We start from the raw sequence: 12,287 nt of genomic DNA, 5'->3' as shown, positions 1-12,287 counted from the left end.
TCTGTTATTTATGGACATCGGTAGACATTTAGGTTGTTTATAGTTTTTGCTATTATGGATAATGTTGCTCTGAACATTCCTGATTATATGACTTGATGCTCATGAGCACCCATTCCTATTGGGTAGATACATAGAAATGAAATTGCTAAGTCTTAGGGTCAGCATGAATAGGCAATGCAAACAGTTTCCAGTGTTGCTCTACCAATATGTATTCTGCCTTTGAAAGTTTTATTCTCTACATCCTTCCCAACTCCTGGGATTGCTGGATTTTTAAAAATTTTATCATTATGATGGGTGAATAATGCTTTTATTTGTTTTTTCCCTGAAGACAAATGAAGTAGACTAAGAATTCATACGTTTATCAATCTTTCGGGACATCTTTTTATAATGGGTGTGAAATGTTTGTCTTTTGCTCAATTCTGTATCAGGTTGTTACTTTCTTATTCATTTGTATGAATTTTCTATATTTTCTAGTTACAAACTCTCTGTCAATTATATGTGTTGCAAATATCTTCTCCCATTCTGTGGCTTGCATTTTTCATTTATTAGTGGTTCTTGTGCTTATGATGAGCAAGTTATTTTTAATATAGTCTAATTTAATAATGTAGTTTGATTTATTAATCTTTTTCTTTATGCTTAGTGCTAATTTTGGTCATGTTTAAGAATTCTTTCCCTGCCCCAAGTTATGAAGATACTCTTTTATATAATCTAAAAGCCTTATTTCTTTAATTTTTATATTTAGATTTATGGTCCACCTGGATTTCATTTTTATATATGGTATGAAATAGGGATAAAATTTCATTTTTTATGTATATCTTTGTGTGCAATGCTATTTGGCGAAAAGACTTTCCTTATTATAATCAGTCTGTAATGTTACTTTGTCATAAGTTAAGTGCCTACATATATGTGAATTTTTTTCTAGTCTTTCTTCTGTGTCATGGGTCTGTTTGTCCATTCTTTTTTAAAAAAAAGTTTTTTTAACGTTTATTCATTTTTTGAGAGACAGAGAGGGACAGAGTACAAGCAGGGGTGGGGCAGAGAGAGAGGGAGACACAGAATCCGAAGTAGGCTCCAGGCTCTGAGCTGTCAGCACAGAGCCCGACGCGGGGCTCGAACTCAGGAACCGTGAGATCATGACCTGAGCTGAAGTTGGACACTTAACTGACTGAGCCACCCAGGCACCCCGTTTGTTCATTCTTGCATAAATACTATGCTTTCTTAATTACTGTAACTTCAGTTTTTATATCTGGTAGTTTGAGCCCTCCAGATTTATTTCTTTTGGAAATTGTCTTAGCTATTTTTTTGTGTCAAAAGTGTCTAACGTATAATTTTAACCCTGTGTGCTCATCATTGATTAGTCACTTTTGTGTATATCAGTAATCACCATTCACCAAGACACAGAGTGTTTCCATTGCTCAGAAAAGTTTCCTTGTGTCTCTACCAGTCAATACTCCCCTCAAGATAATCACTATTCTGACTTTTATCAACATTGATTACTTTTGTCTCTTCTTGACCTTCATGTAAATTAAATCATAGAATAAGTATTCATTTGAGTATGGCTCATGTCTGTCAGAAGTACCTGTGTTGTTGTATCTCAGTAAACCATTCTTTTTTTATTGCTCTTTGGTATTCCATTATATGAATATACTATAATTTATTTACTTCCCTGTTGATGAGGATTGTTTTTAGCCTTGGATTATTATGAATAACATGACTATGGATATTTTTATAAGTATCTTTTGGTAATCGTATATACTCAGTTCTCTTGGTATATTCTTAGTGGTGGAGTTTCTGGGTCATAGAGTGCATGTATAATTAGCTTTAGTTAATAGTGGTTAACAGTTCCCCCAAAATAATTGTAACCATTCTTTGTTGTTTCAGGATATTGAACATTTTATGCGAAAAATTGCAGAAATAATTGGGGGCATGGAATTATGCTCTCGTTCTCCAGATAGGTTTTATTTTGTTTTTATTTGCCTGTTCTAGGCTGCTAGTACACTAGCAATCCTTGATCATGTCAGTCTAATGTTACAGATTAAGGTGATTTGAAGCCAGATTTCAGTTCTTGTAAAAGCCAGGTTATTTACAGTTCATCTCTATTCCCGGGCTCTTTCAGGGGACTATCTAAAGTGTGGAGAATTTATGAATATCTCTCCTTCTGGGTAGGCCCTGAAGTCATATTTTGCTTCTAGGTCTGTGAGACCATAAAAACCTCAGCTAAATTTATCAATCCTTCATTTGTCTTTTCTGAAATTAGCAGATGCCCCTAGAGAGAAAACAGCTCCAATGTCTGGTTCATCTTCCTGGCTTTTTCTTCTTCAGGATTCTAAACTCTAATTCTAAACTGTCTTATTTGCTTCTCTGTGCCTGCAAGCAGATTTTTAAAAATCATTTGACCAGATTTTTAAAATGTTCCTAGTAGGACGATTGGTGTGCTTGGTATATATCCTCATTATCTGAAGCAGAAGTCTGTGCCCCATTAATATTCTTTCTACCCTCATCTTGTCTCTGTGTAGTCTCCCATTCCTTTTTCCCTTCATTATGTCTGTTTATTCTAAGTAGCTATTATTTGGTTGATATTGCATGGTTAATTATCACAGATTTGTGTAATCCATATTTTCATTTGATATACACATATTCATATTCCTACATGTTTAGTTTTGTAAGTGAACTTAGAATCATGTTTCAGGTCTAAAATAAATCTCTTTGAATTTTAATTTCAATTATATTTTGGGGGAATTGGCATTTTTACGTTATTCATTCTTCCCACTTAGATATGCAATGTATATTGACTTTTTAAACTTACGTTTTCCTTGTGTATAACATTAAGGTTTTGGGGGTATGTGTGTATGTACTTGCCATACATTATATTTCTAACTGGTTATATATTATGTGACTTTGGGGAATAAAGCTCTTCACCCACTTTTCTTTCTTTTTTTCTTGTGTGTGTGTGTGTGTGTGTGTGTGTGTGTGTGGTTGATATACAGGAAAGTGACCAAAAAATGTTTATCTTGTATCCAGTCATTTTTTTCAATATTTATTTATTTTGAGAAAGAGAGAGAGAGAGAGAGAGTGAGGGAGAGGGGCAGAGAGAGAGGGAGAGAGAGAATGCCAAGTAGGCTGCATGCTGTCAGTGCAGAGCTTGACGTGGGGCTCAGTCCCATCCACTGTGAGATCATGACCCGAGCTGAAACCAAAAGTTGGACGCTCAACCAACTGAGCCACCCAGGCACCCCAAGGACTTTTAAAATTCAGTAATAAAATAACAACATTAATTTAAAAATGGGCCAAAGACCTTAGCAGATACTTCACCAGAGAAGATATAAAGATGGCAAATAAGCATATGGAAATATGCTCCACATCATATGTCTTTGGGGAAATTCAAATTAAAACAAGTTATCACCAAAAACCTAGAGTGGCCAAAATCCAAAACACTGACAGCACCAAATGTTGGTGGGGATACTGAGCAACAAGAACTCTTCTTATATACTGCTGGTGGGAATGCATAATGGAACAGCAATTTAGAAGACAGTCTGGCAGTTTATTACAAAACTAAACACACTCTTAACATACAATCCAGCAGCTACTCCTTTTGGTATTTACCCAAAGGAGTTGAAAACTTATGTCCACATAAAAACCTGCACAATAGCCTGCACAAGGTTTTGTTTGTTTGTTTGTTTGTTTGTTTTTAATTTTAGTCAGTTAATATACAGTACAGTATTGGTTTCAGGAGTACAATTCAGTGATTCGTCACTTTATACAACACCCAGTGCTCATCACATAAGTACCCTCTTTAACAGCCATCACCCATCTAGCTTGTCCCCTACCCACCTCCCTCCACCAACCTCAGTTTGTTCTCTATCCTTAAGATAGTCTCTCACAAGTCTCTTGTGGTGGGGTACCTGGGTGGCTCAGTCAGTTAAGTGTTCCACTTTGGTTCAGGTCATGATCTCATGGTTCATGAGTTCGACCCTTGTGTCAGGCTCTGTGCTGTCAGCTCGGAGCCTGGAGCCTGCTTCAGATTCTGTGACTTCCTCTCTGTCTCTGCCCCTCCCCCAGTCCTTCGCACACGTGAGCATGCTCTCTTTCTCTCTGTCTATAAGATAAACATTAAAAAAAAGAGTCTCTTGTGTTTTTGGTTGCATCAAGTCCTGCCCGGGCTTTGTGCTGTAGCACAGAGCCTGCTTGGGATTCTCTCCCTCTCTCTGCCCCTCCCCCACCACGTGTGCTCTTTCTATCAAAAAAAAAAAAAAAAATCAAAGAAAAAAAGGAGTATCTTCTGGTTTGTTTCCCTTTCTTCTCTTTTTTACCCCCTCTCCCAAATGTTGTTCATCTGTTTTGTTTCTTAAATTCCATATATGAGTGAAATCATATGGTATTTGTCTTTATCTGATTGACCTTTTTTGCTTAGCATAATACATTCTCGCTCCATCCACATCGTTGAAAATGGCAAGATTTTATTCTTTTTGTTGGCTGAGTAATATTCACTGTATGTGTGTACATATATATACATTGTGTGTGTGTTTGTGTGGATACAATGTCTTTATTCATTTGATGGACATTTGGGCTTTCTCCATAGTTAGGCTATTGCTGATAACGCTGCTATAAATGTTGTGGTGCATGTACCCTTTTGAATCTGTGTTGTTGTATCCTTTGGGTAAGTAAATACTTAGAAGTGCAATTGTTGGATCATAGGGTAGGTCTATTTTTAGTTTTTTGAGGAACCTCAACTCTGTTCTCCAGAGTGGCTACACCAGTTTGCACTACACCAGTGCAAATAGGGTTCCCCTTTCTCCGCATCCTCGCAAGCACCTGTTGTTTCTTGTGTTGTTAATTCTAGCCATTTTGAAAGGTGTAAGCTGGTATCTCATCATGGTTTTGATTTGTATTTCCCTGATGATGAGTTCTACCTGTTTTCTCCTGTAATGTTTTGATGGTTTCCTGTCTCACATTTAGGTCTTTCATCCATTTTGAATTTATTTTGTGTGGTGTAAGAAACTGGCCCAGGTTCATTCTTCTGCACTTCGCTGTTCAGTTTTCCTAACACCATTTGTGGAAGAGACTGTCTTTTTTCCACTAGACATTCTTTGCTGCTTTGTCAAAGATTAGTTGACCATATAGTTGTGGGTCCATTTCTGGATTTTCTATTCTGTTCCATTTGTCTAAGTGTCTGTGTTTGTGCTAGTACCATACTGTTTTGATGACTACAGCTTTGTAATATAGCTTGAAGCCTAGAACCATGATGCCTCTAGCTTTGCTTTACTTTTTTTGGATTGCTTTGGCTATTCAGGGTCTTCTGTGATTCCGTACAAATTTTAAGATTGTTTGTTCTAGCTCTGCAAAAATACTTGTGGCATTTTGATAGGGATTGTATTGAATATGTAGATTGCTTTGGATAATATAGACATTTCAACAATGTTTGTTCTTCTGATCCATGTGCATGGAATGTTTTTCCATTTCTTTCATAAGTGCTCTCTAGTTTTCAGAGTACAGATCTTTTACCTGTTTAGTTAGGTTTATTCCTAGGTATTTTATGTTTTTTGGTGCAATTGTAAATGGGATAGAGCCCTTGATTTCTTTTTCTGCTGCTTCATTATTGATGTATAAAAATGCAACAGATTTCTGCATTGGTTTATAGCCTGCGACTTTGCTGAATTCATGTATCAGTTCTGGCAATTTATTGGTGGAATCTTTCAGGTTTCTTTTTTTTTTTTTAGTTTTATTTATTTTTAATTTTTAAAAATGTTTTAATGTTTATTTTTATTTATAAATTCCTAATGTCCCTCATCCATTTAGCCCACCCCCCCTACAATCCCTCCAGCAGCCCTCTGTTCTCTGTATTTAAGTCTCATATGTTTTGTCCCCTCCCTGCTTTTATATTATTTTTGCTTCCCTTCCCTTGTATTTATCTATTTTGAATCTTAAATTCCTCATATGAGTGAAGTCATATTATATTTGTCTTTCTCTGACTAATTTCACTTAGCATAATACCTTCTAGTTCCATCCACATAGTTGCAAATGGCAAGATTTCATTCTTTTTGATTGCCAAGTAATACTCCATTATATATATGTACCATACCACATCTTCTTTATCCATTCATCTGTCGATGGACATTTGAGCTCTTTCCATACTTTGGCTATTGTCAATAGCACTGCTATAAACATTGGGGTGCATGTGCCCCTTCAAAACAGCACATCTGTATCCCTTGGATAAATACCTAGTAGTGCAATTGCTGGGTCGTAGGGTAGTTCTATTTTTAACTTTTTGAGGAACCTCCATACTGTTTTCCAGAGTGGCTGCACCAGCTTGCATTCCCACCACAGTGCAAAAGAGATCCTCTTTCTCTGCATCCTCGCCAACATCTGTTGTTGCCTGAGTTGTTAACATTAGCCATTGTGACAGGTGTGAGGTGGTATCTCATTTTGGTTTTGATTTGTATTTCTCTGATGATGAGTGATGTTGAGCATTTTTTCATGTGTCTGTTAGCCATTGGGATGTCTTCTTTGGAAAAGTGCCTGTTCATGTCTTTTGCCCATTCTTTCACTGGATTATTTGTGTTTTGGGTGTTGAGTTTGATACGTTCTTTATAGATTTTGGATCCTAACCCTTTATTTGATATGTCATTTGCAAAGATCTTCTCCAATTCTGTTGGTTGACTTTAGTTTTGCTGATTGTTTCCTTTGCTGTGCAGAAGCTTTTAATTTTGATGAGGTCCCAATAGTTCATTTTTGCTTGTGTTTCCCTTGCCTCCAGAGACGTGTTGAGTAAGAAGTTGCTGTGGCCAAGGTCAAAGAGGTTTTTGCCTGTTTTCCCCTCTAGGATTTTGATGGCTTCGTGTCTTACATTTAGGTCTTTCTTCCATTTTGAGTTTATTTTTGTGTACGGTATAAGAAAGTGGTCCAGGTTCATTTTTCTGCATGTCGCTGTCCAGTTTTCCCAGGACCACTTGCTGAAGAGATTGTCTTTATTCCACTGGATATTCTTTCCTGCTTTGTCAAAGATTAGTTGGCCATACGTTTGTGGGTCCATTTCTGGGTTGTCTGTTCTGTTCCATTGATATGCGTGTCTGTTTTTGTGCCAGTGCCATACTGTCTTGATAATTACAGCTTGAAGTCCAGGATTGTGATGCTTTGGTTTTCTTTTTCAAGATTACTTTGGCTGTTCAGGGGCTTTTCTGGTTCCATGCAAATTTTAGGTTTGTTTGTTCTAGCTCTGTGAAGAATGCTGGTGTTATTTTGATAGGAATTGCTCAGGTTTCTACATAGAATATTATGTTTTCTTCAGATAGTGAAAATTTGACTTCTTCCTTGCCAATTTGGATGCTGTTCTTTTCTTTTTGTTGTCTGATTGCTGAGGCTAAGACTTTCAGTACTGTGTTAAATAGTAATAATGAGAGTGGACATCTTTGTCTCGTTCCTCACTGTAGGGGAAAGGCTCTCCATATCATTTATTTCTGCTCTAATCTTTATTAGTTCCCTTCTTCTGCTGACTAGGGCTTTATTTGCTGTTCCTTTTCTAGCTCCTTTAGGTAAAAGGTTAGGTTGTATATTTGAGACCTTTCTTGCTTTTTGAGATAGGCCTAAATTGCAATATACTTCCCTCTTAGGACTGCCTTTGCTGTATTCCAAAGGTTTTGGACTGTCATGTTTTCATTTTCGTTTGCTTCCATATATTTCTTTATTTCTTCTTTAATTTCCTGGTTAACCTGTTCATTGTTTAATAAGATGTTCTTTAACCACCATGTATTTGAGGGCTTTCCAATTTTTTTCTTGTGGTAGATTTCAAGTTTCATAGTGTTGTGATCTGAAAATATGCATGGTACGATCTCAATCTTTTTGTACTTGTTGAGGGCTGATTTCTGACCCAGAATGTGATCTATTCTGGAGAATGTTCCATGGGCACTAGAAAATAATATGTATTCTGCTTCTTTAGGATGGAATGTTCTTTATTTTTTTAAGTTTATTTATTTATTTTGAGAGAGAGAGAGAGACAGAGAGAGAGAGAGAGAGAGAGAATATGAATGGGGGAGGGGTAGAGATGGTGAGAGAGAATCCCTGCCAAGAGCCTACTAGGCTCCATGCTGTCAGCACTGAGCCTGATACAGGGCTTGATACCATGAACTATGAGATCATGGCCTGAGCTGAAATCAAGAGTCAGATGCTTAACTGACTGAGCCACCCACATGGCCCTAGGATGGAATGTTCCAAATATATGTTAAGTCTGTCTGGTCCAGTGTGCCATTCAAAGACATCGTTTCCTTGTTGGTTTTCTGCTTAGAGGGAATATATATGTATGTATACACACACACACACACACACACACCCATACACACATACACACATATATATGGATCTTGTGTTTTTATCCATTCTGTTACCCTAGGTCTTTTGATTTAGAACTTTTACATTCAGAGTGATTATGGAAAGGTATGAATTTAGTGCCATTGTGTTACCTATAGAATTGGTGTTTCTGGTGGCATTCTCTGGTCTTCTCTTTTTTAATTTTTTTTAATGTTTATTTATTTTTGAGACAGAGAGAGACAGAGCATGAACGGGGGAAGTCAGAGAGAGAGGGAGACACAGAATCTGAAGCAGGCTCCAGGCTCTGAGCTGTCAACACAGAGCTCGACGTGGGGCTTGAACTCATGGACCATGATATCATGACCTGAGCCGAAGTAGGACGCTTAACTGACTGAGCCACCCAGGCGCCCCTGGTCTTTTCTTGTCTTTGTTGCTTTTGGTCTTTTTCCTCCACTCAAAGAGTCCCCCTTAAAATTTCTTGCTGCGTTGGTTTAGTGGTCACAAACCTCTTTAGTTTTTGTTTGTCTGGGAAACTCTTTATCTCTCCTTCTATTCTGAATGACAGCCTTGCCGGATAAAGAATTTTTGGCTGCATATTTTTCCAATTCAGCACGTTGAATATATCCTGCCACTCCTTTCTGGCCTGCCAAATTTCTATGGATAGATCTGCTGTGAACCTGATTTTTCTTCCCTTGTAGGTTAGGGACTTTTTTCCCTTGCTTCTTTTGGGATTCTTTCCTTGTCTGTGTATTTTGTGAATTTGACTGTATGCCTTGGCAGTGGTCGGCTTTTGTGGAATTTAATGGGAGTTCTCTGTCTTTTTGGATTTTGATGTCTGTGTCTTCCTCAGATTAGGGAAATCTTCAGCTATAATTTTTATGAATAAACCTTCTGCCGCCTTTTCTCTCTCTTCATGTTCTGGGATTCCTTCTGTATGAATTTTGTCACATTTTACTAACTTGCTGAATTCCCTGAGTATACCTTTGTGATCCATTACTTTTCTTTCCCTCTTTTCATCTTCATTATTTTCCATAATTTTACCTTCTGTATTACTCTGCTCCTCTGCTTCGTCCATCCTCATTTTTATGGCCTTCATTTGGGTTTACATCTTGGTTTTACCATTTTTTATTTTAGCCTGACTAGATTTTAGTTCTTTTATCTCTGCAGAAAGGGATTCTCTGGTGTCTTGTATGCTTTTTTCAAGCTCAGCTAGTATCCTCATAATCATTGTTTTACTTGTTTATTATTTATTTATTTATTTATTTCTCATAATCATTGTTTTATTTTTTTTATTTTTTTTTTTTTAATTTTTTTTTTCAACGTTTATTTATTTTTGGGACAGAGAGAGACAGAGCATGAACGGGGGAGGGGCAGAGAGAGAGGGAGACACAGAATCGGAAACAGGCTCCAGGCTCTGAGCCATCAGCCCAGAGCCTGACGCGGGGCTCGAACTCCCGGACCGCGAGATCGTGACCTGGCTGAAGTCTGACGCTTAACCGACTGCGCCACCCAGGCGCCCCTCATAATCATTGTTTTAAATTCTAGTTCAGACATCTTATATCTGTACTGATTAAATCCTGGCCGTGAGTTCTACTTCCTGTTCTTTCTTTTGGAGTGAATTTTTCTGTCTCATCATTTTGTCCGGAAAAGAATAGAAGAAAGAAAAAAAAAAACCAAGACAAAAAAACAAAAACAAAAACCAAAAAACTAGATCCGTGGTGTGTTTTGTTCTGCTTGTTAAAAGAATCTAGATCTAGGGGTGCCTGGGTGGCTCAGTTGGTTAAGTGTCTGACTTCAGTTCAGGTCACGATCTCGCGGTCCATGGGTTAGGTTTGAGCGCCGCATCAGGCTCTGTGATGACAGCTCAGAGCCTGGAGCCTGCTTCGAATTTTGTGTCTCCCTCTCTCTTTGCCCTTCTCTCTCTCATGCTCTGTCTCTCTCTCTCAAAAATAAATAAACATTTTAAAAAAAGAATCTAGATCCAAAAGTATAAGTAATATAAAATAGAACAGAATAGAGAAAATAGATAACAGAAAAAAGAACTTGAGAAAAACTAAGAAGATACTTGAGAAAATAAATAATAATAAAAAGGGATGAAAGTAAAAAGGAAGTTAGATCCCGTTTCCCCTAGAGCTGAAGTTTTGCAGCATTCTATGATCAGTAGACTTGGTGTTGAGTTGTTTGTGCTGGTCTTCTGGGGGACCGACCTTCTGCGCTGATTTTCAGGCTGACTTGTTTCAGTGAAAATGGGCCGGGACTGGAAAAGGAGGGGGTTGTGCTTTGTGTACGTGGCTCCATCCTCCACTAGGTGGCGCTGTTTTGCTCCCTGAAGGCTTTCAGTTCAGATGGACAGGATGCACAGCTCCCTAGCCCTGGAGATCAAAGTTCGCACCTCCCACTCTTCAACAAACCCTCACAGAAGAGTAGTCACCCCTCTTGTGTACCTGGTTTTCATGAGAACCATGCGTTCACCCTGCCTGATCTGAGCTTTTTTATCTCAGGCACACGACTAAGTTTCAAAACTACACAAATTTTAGGGAATCCTGCACAGGGACCCATGCTGTTCCCCTGGGGGAGCATCTTGCTGTGCTTTTGCCCTTTGCCAGCCAGTGTGAGGAAAGCAGTCACAGACCCCGCAGTGGTTCAGAGTTTATGTCAAAACAGAGCAGAAAGCCAGCACCCTGCCTTAGCTCACTGCCCTCAGCCCGAGTCCCCACTCCTATGCTTGGGAACAGTGCAGCAGGTTGGCCTGACCTGTCTTTCTTGTGACCCAGCGGATCCTCAGACCATGCTGTCACTCCTGGGACTCTGCCCTGGTTTGCCACCTGAGCACCTTTAATCCAGGCACATCCTGCATGGTGGTGGACTTCTAAAAGTTCAGATTTTGTACTCTGCTGCTTATAATACTTTGCAGTAGCCTCTGTAAGGCTCTGTAAGCCTCTGTAAGGCTCCCTCACAGCCTCTGTACCCACAGCTATGTCTCCCCCAAGTAAACTCTCTCCTTCCAGAAGGTGGTCATTTTTCTACCTGTAGATTTGCACTTTTTGTTCTCTCAGACCTCTGATTGATTTCTTGGGTGTTCAGAGTTATTCGATAACTTGCTTTATTTGAGGGATGAGACAAGCTGAAGGTCTCCCTGCTCCTCCACCACCTGAACTCCTTTCTCCACAAGCTTGTTTATAGAAGCCTTTTTTTATAACTGTCAAAACTTGGAAGCAACCAAGATGCCCCCTAGTAGGTGAATGGATAAATAAAGTGTGGTATATCCAGACAATGAATATTATTCAACACTTAAAAGAAATGAGCTATCAGGGCACCTGGGTAGCTCAGTTGGTTAAGTATCCCATTCTTGATTTCGGCTCAGGTCATGATCTCACAGTGTGTGAGTTTGAGCCCTGCATTGGACTCTGTGCTGAGATCACGGAACCTGCTTGGGATTGTCTCCTTCTCTCGCTGTGCCACCTCCCCCACCCCGACCAAAAAAATAAATAAATAAACATTTAAGAAAAAGAAATGAGCTATCAAGCCATCAATAACATGAAGGACCCTGAAATGCGTGTTACTGAGTGAAAGAAGCCAATGGGAAAAACCTGAACGCTATATGATTCTAACTACATGACATTCTGGAAAAGGCAAAACTGGAGACAATGAAAAGATCAGTGGTTGCTTGTGGAGGCAAATTGAAGTGGAACAGAGAGATGAATAGGCAAGAGCACAGAGGAAAATCAGGGAAGTGAAAATACTATGGGTGATACTATAACGATGGAATATGTCATTATACATTTGTCCAAACCCACAGAGTATACATCACCAAGACTGAACCCTAAGGTAAACTATGGACTTTGGGTGATTATGATGGAACTATGGGGGTTTATCCTTGGTAAAAACAAAACAAAACAAAACAAAACAAAAACATGCCATTCCTGTGAGTGAGGTTGATAGTAGGGAGGCTGTGCATGTGTGGGGACAGAGATATATGGGAAATC

The 12,287-nt window shown here is 38.7% G+C and overlaps 1 protein-coding gene across 2 annotated transcripts in view; it reads left to right on the top strand.

Annotated features, from left to right (window-relative positions):
* Nucleotides 1-12,287, top strand: part of SPATA6 (spermatogenesis associated 6) — a 142,122-nt gene that overhangs the window by 38,666 nt on the left and 91,169 nt on the right. The gene's annotated exons all lie outside the window — the stretch shown is intronic.

This window comes from Leopardus geoffroyi, chromosome C1 (assembly GCF_018350155.1).
Source record: "Leopardus geoffroyi isolate Oge1 chromosome C1, O.geoffroyi_Oge1_pat1.0, whole genome shotgun sequence".
NCBI lineage: Eukaryota > Metazoa > Chordata > Mammalia > Carnivora > Felidae > Leopardus > Leopardus geoffroyi.
Note: the sequence above shows the minus strand (reverse complement) of the source record. Positions and strands in the feature narration are given on the sequence as shown.